Here is a 13,098-nt window from a genome sequence, read left to right as displayed (position 1 = left end):
ACTAAATATAATAAGTGGTGATAAGTTAGCGGCCATGTAAGGATCATAATAACCACTGATGTGCTAAGTTTAGATGTGTAGACCCATCTACCTAGGCTATCCATCATCAATGATTGCACATGTTGAGCTTGCCATCTCAACATGGGATTTCATCTATAAGCACTATCGTATTGGCCTTGCCTCATTGGAGTTCTTGGCTACACAAAACATTTCTGAAAACCCTCATTTTAGTGGTATTTTCTTACATATCTTCTAGCCAATTCAATTGCATAAAATAGGGTGGAAGGAATTTGAGCCATTGCATCAATAAATAAACTTGGCTCTAACATGTAGACATGCTTTGTGCAATTTGGCATCGTCATCACCAATGCTCTCAATACACATAGTCAAGTTCTTAAAGTGATTCATGTAGGTGCTTACTATGAGATTGCATTGGTCAAGTTGGTACCATCATATTGCAAACCACTCCTTTTCCATAGGGGATTCAAATAATTAAACCATATGCATCTTGAAGTCTTTCCAATCTATGAGCTTATGATTCTTTCTATTGATATAGCACCATCATGCATGGGAAAACTCTTCCAAATGGAGAGAAGGAAAGACAATTATTTGATCATTAGTACATGGGTAGATCTCGGGTAGATATTGAAGCATGACTCCAATTTAGAAGTCCATTTTTCCAAGTTTGATGAGGATGGCAATTGCCCATTGTACTTGATAAGAATGATCTTATCATGGGGGTCATTGGAGCCTTGCTGCATTTGAAAACCTTATGACCTATGTATACCATGTTGCCCATACATATAATGGTGTCCATATATACCATGTTGTGCATTTAGTCCATGCTGCATGTTATAACTATGTTGTCCATGAATGTCATGATGTTCATTATTTCCATACTAGCCATTAATACCATGATGTCCATGATTAGGCTAAGCCACATAAATTCCATTGGGTCTCCTAGGGAGAGTGGGAGAGTTTCTACCAATGGTGGGCAGTGGTCTCACCAGGGGGTTGGTTATATGGAGGACTGGAGAGCTCAAAAGAGGCTCATCATTAACATAGGAGGACTCACTAACCTCTTAAGTATATAGGAGGGATCATCAACCTCATAATTTCTAAGGAGAATATAATTAGCTTTAAGAATACCCTATGGGCCATATATCACTTCAATGCTGGAGGTCGTCATGATTCATGCTTGGACTCATTTGCCTTCTCTTGCACCGACGTGGTGGCTAACTAGGTGACAAGAGTGACACGTTGATCCAATGTTTGTTGAGTCCTAGAGTTGCAGAGGGCCATTTTCTCAATTGCTAGGTTAATCTTACAGAGCATGTGACAATGGTTGGAAACCATGTCATTGTGCCGTTCCATGTGACGAAGCTCATGCCAACATAAAGTGTGATTGAGCATACTGTAAGGGTTCATATTGGACACTCTTATTGCATGTCACCATTATAATCTTGCACAGAGTTGGTCTCATCATTCATTGATGCCATAGAGTCTCTAATATTCATTTGGACCTCATCCTAGGCCTTTTCTTTGCCTTGACATCTTAGTATAGTCCATAAGATACACTTTCAATAAAATAGTTGTAACTTCTAGTAGGTAACTCCGATCAAGGAGATTTTTAATTGAAATGGAAGGCAATGATGCCCTATGTGAGATAAGTGATTAATATTTATGACAAAAAATAATTAAAAAATTCTATAAATGAATCTATATGACTATCTCAAAGTGGTCTACACCCTATTATCATCAACCCTTGTGCACAAAAATGGCAATATCTCCTAGAGCATAACTTTGATTGGGGATACTTTTGATTCAAATAAAAGGGGATGATGTCCTATTTGAGATAGCTATATGATTTCTCCCAAATTAAATATATAATTTACTTCAACAAGCTTTCTATGACTATCCCAAGATTCCTATAACTAGCGTAGTGCCTTTCTTGACTCAATTTCTCACTCCTTGTGTAGTTTGCGGGCTAAAAAGCCTAAGCATATATATCCAACACAAGTAAAATACTAAGCATAATATCACATACATCCAAGCATCAATTTATTGTATAAGCACTACATATGAAGGTCTCATTGAACCATACATCCTACTTGATTGCATACATGTCAAGTACCATATATAGCTATATTTGCCAATGGATATGCCTCATATTTGAGTAATTTTCATAAGAAATTGAGTAACCATGGACTGCACTAAAAATTTTGGGCTTTGAATCACCGAGAGCTAGGGAAAGTCCCCCTCGGACCAGGTGGTGTGCCCCTTAAGGGTTTTAAGTGGTAAGGGAGGGTCACCTCTCTTTTGGCTTACCATCTCGCCTAGAATTAGCCTTTTTTCTCAGTCAGAGTATACATGGTAGACATTTTTAATTAATCAATCATCATGAAATTCACAAAGGAAATGAAAATTTGGGCCTTTTCATGAAGTCCATGGAATGGATAATGGTTTGGCTAGGAGAGAGGCTTACCTTAGCAATCTAGTGACTCATTGGATGCCAACTTACCCTTTCACAATGGCTTAATAAATCTCTTTTAGGGTCAAATCATAAAAAACCACAAGGGGATGTTAGGGTTAAGCTTCAACCAAATGATCAATTTATCCATGGCTAATCTCATTCTTTACGCAACGGTGAAAGCAATCAAGCTACTAATTTCAGTGGGCTCCATGTACTCAATGAAAGACTCTAGTTACATGGCAATATTTTGTCTACTCAAGATTTTGTCTACAAAGACTGAAAGTACAATGTACAAGAGCATTTCATTCAAATGATTGTCAAGTACGCTCTTTTATAGTTGCAGAATGGTACTACTTTTCCCTCACTATGTTTGTGAGATACAAGGTAGCTCTTCTAGATTATTGCATGTTCCTTGCCTTATTGGTCCATACAAAGAGGCTATCATAGGAGTGTGATTGCATATTTCTCAATACTCCTCCTCAATCAAAAATAAGAAAGTATTGCGTATACAGAGGCTATCATGAGTAGAACCTTGCTAAGTGTAGACATGGAAAAACCAACCATATAAAGCTAGAGGCTATCAGAAGGGCTCACTAAGTGTGTAGAGGCTATAGTGCAAAAGGTTACATGAGAAGTACAAGGCTCATAATTGGAGCATTAATGCAAGTACATATAAGGATTTGGTCTAAATAGTGGGAAAAGAAGGAATGATGAGGCTTTTCCTTCTGCTCTTGAGTGCCTTCTTCTTCTTCTTCTTCTTATTCTTCTTCTTTGATAGTTGTAAGGTAGGCCTTCTGTGACCTCTTCCTGGCATGACAAATTTTTCAACATGCCTAGTTTCTTTACAAAAGTCACAAACAATTCCTTTCTTCTTTTATACTTGTTGTTAACATAGAGCACATGCTCTTCTTTTGAAGTGCTTGCTTCCTCTTTACCTTTGAGTTTCTTCCCTTCTTCAAGAAGTGATACTTTGATGTCCACCAGCTTTGGATTTGACATATTAATTAGTGTGATGGAGACATTACCAAATTCTTGATGAAGACTCTTGAGAAAGACTCCAATTCATATGTCTTCTTCCATTTTTAAGTTAATCCCTGTAAGTCGAGTTAGCAAACTTTCCATATAATTAAGGTGAGTTGCAAGGGATGTATAAGCCTTCATATCCAACTTGAAAAACTCAATCAACAATCCATATTTTGAAGATTTAGATTAGGCACCAAATAGTGTGTCCAACCATTCCCAATTAGCATGAGATGTATCACAAGCAACATATATGGGCTTCTTCTCCTCCTAGCCATTGGTTATTGACCATAGACCTTTCTTCATAAGGATCAATTTGATCCTTGTTGCCAAGTGTGGAAGATTGCTCCTTTGAAGTGGAAAGAGGGTGAATCCTTGCCCATTTTGGAGGTTTGAGTGGCAACAAAGATCTAAAAACAGATTACCAAGTGTATCAAGAGACATAAGTGGAAGTAGTGTCAAAAGACATTATGCTTTGATGATTGATGTTGAATCCTCCCCTCCTTGCTGATTTAATATGACAATCTTGTTGGAACCTTAGTGTAGCACCATATCACAGTGGTAGTAGTATCAAGGTTGAGCCTAGGTAAGTGAGAGAAAGAAGAGATATTTGAGCTTTAGGTGAAAATGGCTATGGTAGAATTAGTGTTTAGAAGATAGGCAACTAGTTTTTCTCTCATTACAACTCGAATAAGTGACCATTTGAGTTGAGATTTTATTTTGAGATAGCTTAGGGAATAAGATTCAAATTTCCTAAGCTCTTGGGCTACATTGCACTGCGTGTGTCAAGAGCTAGAGATGTACGATTGAAAAAGGTGTAGGTCTGGACAACAAGAAATGATTTTTGTAATGTTGGGTTTGTGGAGTAGAAATGTTGATGTTTATTGTGCTAGCCTTAGGTGCCTTGATGTAGGGAACAACTCCCGAAAAGAAATTGTAAGGAGATACACTTTGTATGAAGAGATCTAAGTGCTCCAAGTGAGTAGGATGTTGCTGGATATGGAGATCAAGAAGAGTAGAGTGAAGATGGAGTGAAGAGATGACCTCTTCTAGAGTTGAGCTGAGATGAGATTGAGAAAGCTAGAGGAGCAGTGTGCAGAGCTAAACCAAGCTCACATGGCTTTGATACCATGTTAAGAAACATGGATTTTGAGCAAGGTTAGCTAAGATTAGACAAGACTCTTACTCATTAATTAACTTGGACTCATAAACACAATCTTGAGTAGAAAAAGACATAGATTGAAAGACCTAGGAGAGAGGTGAGAGAATGTAGAATACTACAGAGAGAGGAGAGAGAAAGATAAAGAACATGAGAGAGAAATACTAGAAGAAGATGGATAAAGACAAGAAGAGAGAGAAAAAGAGAGGAAAGCCCATGGAAGCTATAACGTGCCCGCCTATCGGCTGTCCAAGCATGTTTTAGCAGTCCATCAAGAAACGAATCTAAGCATCACCACCCGGCATCCCCATAGAATGTTCTAGGGTTTATCACCTAGGGTTTCTCGAGTCCACTAAAACGTGTTTGGATAGCCGATAGGCAGGCATGTTATAGTTGGTATCAGAGAAAACCAATGAATAAAACAATCCAGATAGGAATAAATTGGGAAGAGAGAAGTGATGTTTTTTACTAGAAAATATTTTTTTTGTTACTCATTTGTGGATTGTTGCCGCTTCCAAACTTATAAGGCATGGAGCAGGTTCCTCATATTTCATATCATGTTCAAGAAGACTATGAACTCTTCAAGTTAGCGTAGATGATCCGACATGATGGGGATAATGGATCGACTCTACAACCCTTCATCACTGTATGTGGAAAGGCGTTGGACTTAGAGTGTTGGATACTACTACATAGATGCCAATCGACTCGCCTATCTTCAAAACAATCTAAAGAGGCTAAAATGGTTAGAAGACTTGAATATTATCAAGTTATTCATCTTCCATGAGGCTCGTGTAAATTCGATCTTACACATCGCATGCTAGCAAGTAGAATAAAATTTCTATATCTATGACAATGTAGTCAAAGTCTTGCCAGCACACAGAATTAAAGTAATGGGACGAAACGAATGTCATGGCTATCAAAAACAGGGACTTCCCAAACTTCCCATGACTTATCACTTCATGAGAATCCATTCTCCCAATCCATATTACTATTGTGTCCCTATAGCTAAATCTAATAGGGAATTATTAACATGGCATTGATGTATCTATTAAAAAGAAAATCATCGCAGCCAATCTCTATCTATTAGTGAATAATTGTACTTGAGGCTTATGCTTCTTTTATGAGTAACTGAGAATTTTATGTTTATTTGATTTTTCACATAGTATTGATAGAAAAATAATATGCACATTTAAATAAGTAGTGAAGAGTTGTGTAAATGCAATACTAATGCGAAGGTTTTAACTCAAAACCAAATATGACCCCAAGCACAGAACTAGAGTCTTCTTTCCAGCGGAGGCACAATAGAAGAAGTTTCTTCTCAAAGAAATTAAACCACTAGAATTTGACAGAAAAGGGAAGTCTGTCGAAGATGATGCCGAAGTATGGATTGAATCTATGGAGGATTACTTCAATGCAGTAGGAACAACACCTGTGAACTAGGCTATGATTGCCAAGCTCAAGCTTACCGGTGAAGCTAGGTTCTAGCGGAAGCAATGGTGTAAATACCAAGTAGTCACTAAAAGCACAATAACTTGGGATAAACTAAAGAAATCAGTGCAGGGAAGGTACATGCCATCTGGATACAAAACTCACAATATAAATGAGTTCTTCAAGTTGAAATAGTTGGGCTTGTCTCTGGAGGTGTACTACTCGAGATTTGTCTCCTTATTGAAATATGCTTCGACAATGAGTATTCCCCAACAAGTCTCGAAGTTCTATGGTGGGCTGAACCTACCAATGAACACTCGATTGGAATCAATGCGTTCTTTGGATTTGCAAGATGCATTGATAAGAGTACGGCCTATTGCCCAAGAAGTCCAGCCAAAGCCTTGGAATAATAGACCATGGTCTCACAAAGACTAGAATCCATGAAAGTTGGGAGCTCAATTCAAAAGGGCACAACGATAGAATCAAGGTCAACGGAAGAAGCCGAGGGAAAATGTAATCAGTGACTTTGTCCCCACTCAAAGAAGTGATCAAATCTTGCAATGTTTTCACTATAACGAACTTGGACACTTCAAAAGGGAATGTCCCAAACTTGGCAGAGATCATCGCCAAGGAAAATTCAGTGGCCAAGTCAGAGCTACCCATGGCTACGGACGTGCAGCAATGGGAAGGGAAAAAACTTCCAATATCTCCACTAAGGGAATCAACAAAGAAGAAGACCCATCCATGGAAGCTAAGATTGAGAGGGCATCCATTCATGCCACTCTCCATAAAAAGGGGCCTAACTGCCAATTTTTGGTGATCCAAACACCATCGAATTACCAAGGTAAGAAATTCAAAACCCTAATTTGACTGTGGCAGCACTCATTCTTTCATTTCACTAGCTTGTGCAAAAAGTTAGGGATAGCCACTATAGTTGCACCTACTTTGCTTGTCGAACTAGAAAATGGGCAAGAAATCACTTGCACTAGACAAACTACTAAGGTGGAATTCCTACTTGGAGACAAGCCCACATCTGTTAAATTCAGGGTAATGAATTTAGGAGTCCATGAGTGCCTACTCAAGATGGATTGGCTAATCCCCAACGACGCTCACATCCATTGTGGGAAAGGAGAAGTCTCCTTTTGAAATCCTAAGGGTGAGCTAGTTACTACACAAGGAAAATCAGGAAACCAAAGATCCAACTAGCTAAAGCAACATGAATAGCTCAAGGAATAAGAAAAGGATTACCTGTCTATCTGATCAAGTAAAAAAGCTGAAATAGGTAGAGGACTCAATTGAGGAACTATCATGTCTAAAAGAGTACACGGATGTGTTCCCAGAAGAATTGATTGAATTACCACCACTTAGGGAAGTGGATCATGAGATCAAGCTAATATCAAGAGTTGCACTAGTCACAAAAAGGCACTACAAGATGTCCATTCTTGAAGCTATTGAGTTAAAGGAACAACTCAAACAGCTATTGGACCAAGGGTATATACACCCCAGCAGTTCTCCTTGGGGGCCCCCAGTCTTGTTCCAAAAGAAGAAGGATGGCACACTTCACCTTTGCATTGATTATAGAGGCATGAACCAAGTAACCATCAAGAATAAATATCCTATCCCAAGGATAGACTAGTTACTTGACCGATTACAAGGGGAAAAGATCTTCTCCAAGATTGACTAGAGATCAAGATACTACCAGATCCACGTCAAGGAAGAGGATATTCCTAAGATGGCTTTCAATACCAGATATGGTCATTTTGAATTCATACTAATCTCTTTTGGATTGACTAATGCTCTTGCCACCTTTAACAAGCTAATGCATGACATTTTTAGACCATATCTTGATGACTTTGTGCTTGTCTTCTTTGATGACACTTTAGTTTATTCCAAGGAAGAGGAGGATCAAAAATCCCAAGTTCGCATCATCCTTGAGACCATGAGGACTCATAAGCTCTATGATAAGAAGAAAAAGTGCACCTTCCTCAAGAGGAAAATCAAATATCTTGGATTTATTGTGTCAAATGAAGGAATCTCTATAGACCCTACAAAGGTTAAGGATGTCCAAGAGTGGCCTCCACCAAATACTTTTAAAGAAGTGCGTAGCTTTCTTGGATTAATAGGTTGGTACAGGATTTTCATTAAGGACTATACCTTCATCGTAGCACCCCTCACAAATTTGCTAGAAAAGCAGGTTGCCATAGTGTGGATGTGGAAACCCTCACAAATTTGCTGGAAAAGCAGGTTGCCATGGTGTGGTTGCCATAGTGTGGATGCCCACTGGACAATCAAGTTTTGATCAATTCAAGCATAGGTTGGTGACATAAAAATTTTGAAACTCCCTAACTTGAGCAAGGAATTTGAAGTTGTCATGGATGCTAGTTCACTTGCACTAGTTTGTGTACTAATGCAAGAAGGTCATCCTACAGCATATTCTTCGAGGAAGCTAAAATCCCATGAAAGGAATTATGCTACCCATGACCTGGAGCTACTAGCAGTTATTCATGCTCTCAAACTTTGGTGATACTATTTGCTTGGTAACAAGTTCTCTTTGGTCATAGACCATAAGAGCCTTAAATGGATCTTCACCCAAACTGACCTCAATATGAGGCAACATCTATGGATTGAGGTTTTGCAAGAATACGACTTTGAGATCAAGTGGCAAAGAGAATGTAGTCACTAATGCCTTAAGTTGCAAAGCGTTCCTCAACTCTCTTATTATGGAGGAACCCTCAATGGTGGGATCATTGGCAACCATGGTGTCAATGCCTAGCAACCCTATCCTTGAATTAGCAAAGGAGGAAGCTAGTCATGACCCAAGATATTTGAAGATGATGAAGGAGATTTTGGGAAAAGACCAAGACCGTAAAGTTAAGGTCAAGTATCAAGAATTTTTAGTCAATGAGGGACTTGGCTATTTCAGGATAAGATTATGCATACCCTCAAGTAAGAAACTCAAACAGAGAATACTTTGGCAAGCATATGACTCCCCTGTTTCAAGCCATCCTGGATATGTCAAGACCCTCAACATGGTTAGGAAGAGCTATCATTTGGAAAGGCTTAAGGGAGACGTGGTCAAATATGTCACAGAATGTTTGTCTTGCTAGCACATTAAGGCAGAACATGTCAAGATGACTGGGAAGGTGCAACCTCTTAACATTCCCCAGATGAAGTGGGAATTTATCAGCATGGACTTTGTTGTTGGATTACCTTCAGTCCAAGGAGGATACAACTCAATTATGATTATAGTAGACATGCTCATCAAGGTGGCACACCTCATTCCAGTCAAGACAAACTATAAAGCTTTAGATATTGCCAAACTATTCATCAAGGAGATATTCAGGCTCCATGGGTTGCCTAGAAGGATCATTAGTGACCACGATTCCCTTTTCACATCTCATTTCTAGAGAGGGATATTCGAGGCCAGTGGAACCCAACTCTATTTGAGTATAGCCTATCACCCTCAAACTGATGACCAAACAAAGAGAGTCAACCAAGTCATTGAAGACATTCTTAGGGCATATTGCTATCGCGAACCCAGGAAATGTATCCAATATCTACCATTGGTAGAGTTCGCCTATAACACTTCCTTCCAACAAAGAATTCAAATGACACCTTGTCAAGCACTGTATGGGTATGATTTTCGTACTCCGTTGAACTTTTCAGATCCTACCTTGAGGGTAGAAGCTTCCAAGAAAATGCTTGAGGAGATAGATGAGTAGGTCAAGGCCATCAGATAAGACATTAGCACCGCCAAGGATAGGTAGAAAGCCTGTGTGGATCTAAATAGACAAGAGAGACTCTTCAAAGAAGGGGATATGATTTTTATTTGAGTTCGACCCTAGAAGAGTTCCTTATCAATGGGATAAGTTAAGAAACTGAGTCCAAGGTATTGCGGACCCTATAGGATCCTCGAGTGTCTAGGGCCCAATGCATACAAACTCCAACTCCCGGAGAATGTAAAAGTTCACAATGTATTCCATGTTAGCCTACTAAAGAAATATGTATCCAATCCTATCCATGTACTCAATTTTTAACAAGTTGTAATGCCAAGCCAAGGAGTCCTTGAGCTTTGGCCATATAGAATCCTAGACAATCGGGAAAAGAGATTGAGGAGTAGAACCCTCAAAGAGTATCTCATCCAATGGAAGGGCTAACCAGAGGAGGATGCCACATGGATTGATGAGAGTACTCTCAACCAGCAATACCCCCAATTCCTTTCGAGATGAGGACATCTTGATTCCTTAAGGGGGGAAGGATGTAATATCCTATCTCACCGCAAGGCTACCCCCTTAAAAGAATTAATATTAAAATGAAAAAATATTAACATCACCTCTTGTCAACATCATCGGTTGGCAGAGGAAGGGGGAGTAGAACTCCGAGTCGATGGGAGTGAGGGAGGAGATGACAGAGGTAAAGAAAGGAGGGGAGGGAGCTCAACATGTAGTTGAGGTAGGAGAAGAGGATGATGAAGATCACAGAACTGTAGTGGGCATTAACACCGAGAGAGGGCAAGTGGACGATGACGAATTCAATGGGGGGAAGGGGCACACGTGTGCCACCTCCAACAACCCCCCACCATCTCTCCTTCTCCTCAAAACTACTGCATGGCGGAAAGGCCGTTCTGGCTGCCTAAATGGAGGGAAAGGGAGGGGGGCTAGTGTCACACCCCCCCCAATAATTATTTCTCCTCCCCTATAAAAATCCTACCCCGTTAAGAAAGGATGACAATCCTCTTCCTTTTCCCCCCCTTAATTATCACCATCTTTCCCTTATAAATCATTCCCCCCCCCCCTTCCTTTTAGTAGAGACACGCTATTCTTCTCCCCCCCTTGTTGCCAATTTGTGAAGGAGAGAATGAGAGAGAGAGGTAGTGAAGGGGAGAGAGAGAGAGAGAGAGAGAGAGAGAGAGAGAGAGAGAGAGAGAGAGAGAGAGAGAGAGAGAGAGAGAGAGAGAGAGAGAGAGAGAGAGAGAGAGAGAGAGAGAGAGAGAGAGAGAGGGGGGACCTAGGGTAAGAGAGGAAGAGAGAGAGAGAAGAGGCCAAAGTACAATTTCTTACTTGGATGAAGCCTCGAGCACCCACTCTCCCCATCAATACTTCCCGAGATCTCTCCATTGATTACCTCTAGTTGACAAGGAGATCACGAAAGTCAAGACAAGGAGTAGGGAACTCTGGCACTAAGGAGTCCTTCGAGAGGAGTGAAGGTCACATTTCAAGCTTTGAAATGGCCCCAAAGCGTAAACTCTCCCAAGTAACTAGAAAAGCCATGACTATGGAAGGAGGATCGGGCAAAGATGCCACCATCAACATGAATGGGTTATCGGGTGTAAACACTAATTTGACACTCCAAAACTAGGTACCGCTACCATGTTTAGTACTTGAAATCAAACATTTAAGCATGGACATCATTAGGAAGAAGTCTTACTTTGCATCGCGTAACTTGTATAACTCGAAAGGTAGTTGAAAAGGCTTAATAACCATGAATTTCCATGAATAGATTGAACATCTATGGGTTGTTGCAGTAATTAAGCCAAGTATTAGGTTTGAACTTTCACAAATGCATCATAGATTGCCAATGTATGTAAATATTCCATATAGGTCAATTGCATCCTTTAGACCATTGGAGTGAATTAACTCGCATTTACAATGAACTCATGTACACTCACATTTAAAATTTTGCCACGCCTTATGAATTGCATAAATTCACTAGAAGGAATTTTTAAGAATGGGAATCCCGAATCGTATCATCGACTCAGGAAAGACTTGCATCTAGATTTGCATGGCATCATGGATAGCCTCAATTGCACCACATAATAGGGATGCATCTAAAAAGGTATATTTAAGATGTATATGTGAAGTACTAAGCTTAATTGCAAGGGCCAGTTTGGTAAATGAAATCCTACATGATAAGTGAGGCTAAGATTTAATTCAACTTAACTAGGGTTCTAATTGCAAATAGGTCAAGTTGCCCTTACGACCATATTTTGACTTAGAGTCAACGTGCTCTTTGGTCTCTACCCCAATAGCCAACCGCGATGGATCCAAAACACTCTTAGATATATCATTTTCACAATAAATCTCGAATGTTGTGCCCCGAAATAACAATTTGTCAAGTTACATTTGATGTTCGCAACTAATTCAGAATGGTAAATAGACACAGTTTACGCTTGACTTGTGAGAGGAATGAACACAAGTTCCTGTTATCTTGAGGGAAGGAAACCCTAGGGTAAGCTTAGAATCCCGATAAAATTCTAAGATGGGAAAATTGTTACCAACAATTACTGACCAATTGAAATCCTAGTTTGAATCATGTAGATATGGACCTTAAGATAAGAATCAAAGATTAGCAACTTAGGGAAGCTACCATCCGAAAACTATCGAATAAAAATCCAATAGTGTAATTTCTCACTCCTATTACATAGGAGTGAGGTCAGAAAGAGGGTATTCTCTATCTCTCAAAAGATAATGGAAATTGACGCCAAGGCAAGAAAGACCCAAGAAGGGCATTGCTAAGCGTTTAAAGATGGAACTCCACCTTAATAGATGTCATGAGCACTCACCTTCATTGTTGTTTATGCTTGCAAATCTAGATTCAATGTCTGTGAAAGGAATGTATGATCCAAGCTCACAAAAGAAATTTGAATAATGAATTAGGTTGAATTCATGGAGGGTGCACCAAGCTAAACCCAGCTGGCCGCCAACCCTAGCCAAGGGGGTTCCAAATAACAGTGACAGGAACATGGATCGAACCCACCACGAGAGGTTTCTCTATGGGTTAGTTTGAATGTAAGAGGACGCTTGGATGCCCGGGGGGGGGGGGGGGGGGGGGGGGGGGGGGGGAGTGTTGGCTATAAATTCCCTACCTCTCCGAGTCCTGCTCAAATGATCTATGTGACTTGGGATAGATTCTCGAGGCCCTATTACTAGTACAAGGGTGGAAACTTGGAAGAAATAAGACGCATCCTCACGGATTGTGGGATCCATCCTTTTTGGACAAGACTTGTATTTTAGTTAAG

This window comes from Lygodium microphyllum, chromosome 1 (genome assembly GCF_053477565.2).
Source record: "Lygodium microphyllum isolate KBCC chromosome 1, Lygodium_microphyllum_v1.1.10, whole genome shotgun sequence".
NCBI lineage: Eukaryota > Viridiplantae > Streptophyta > Polypodiopsida > Schizaeales > Lygodiaceae > Lygodium > Lygodium microphyllum.
The sequence above is the reverse complement of the archived record's forward strand: the minus strand, read 5'-3'. Positions refer to the sequence as shown.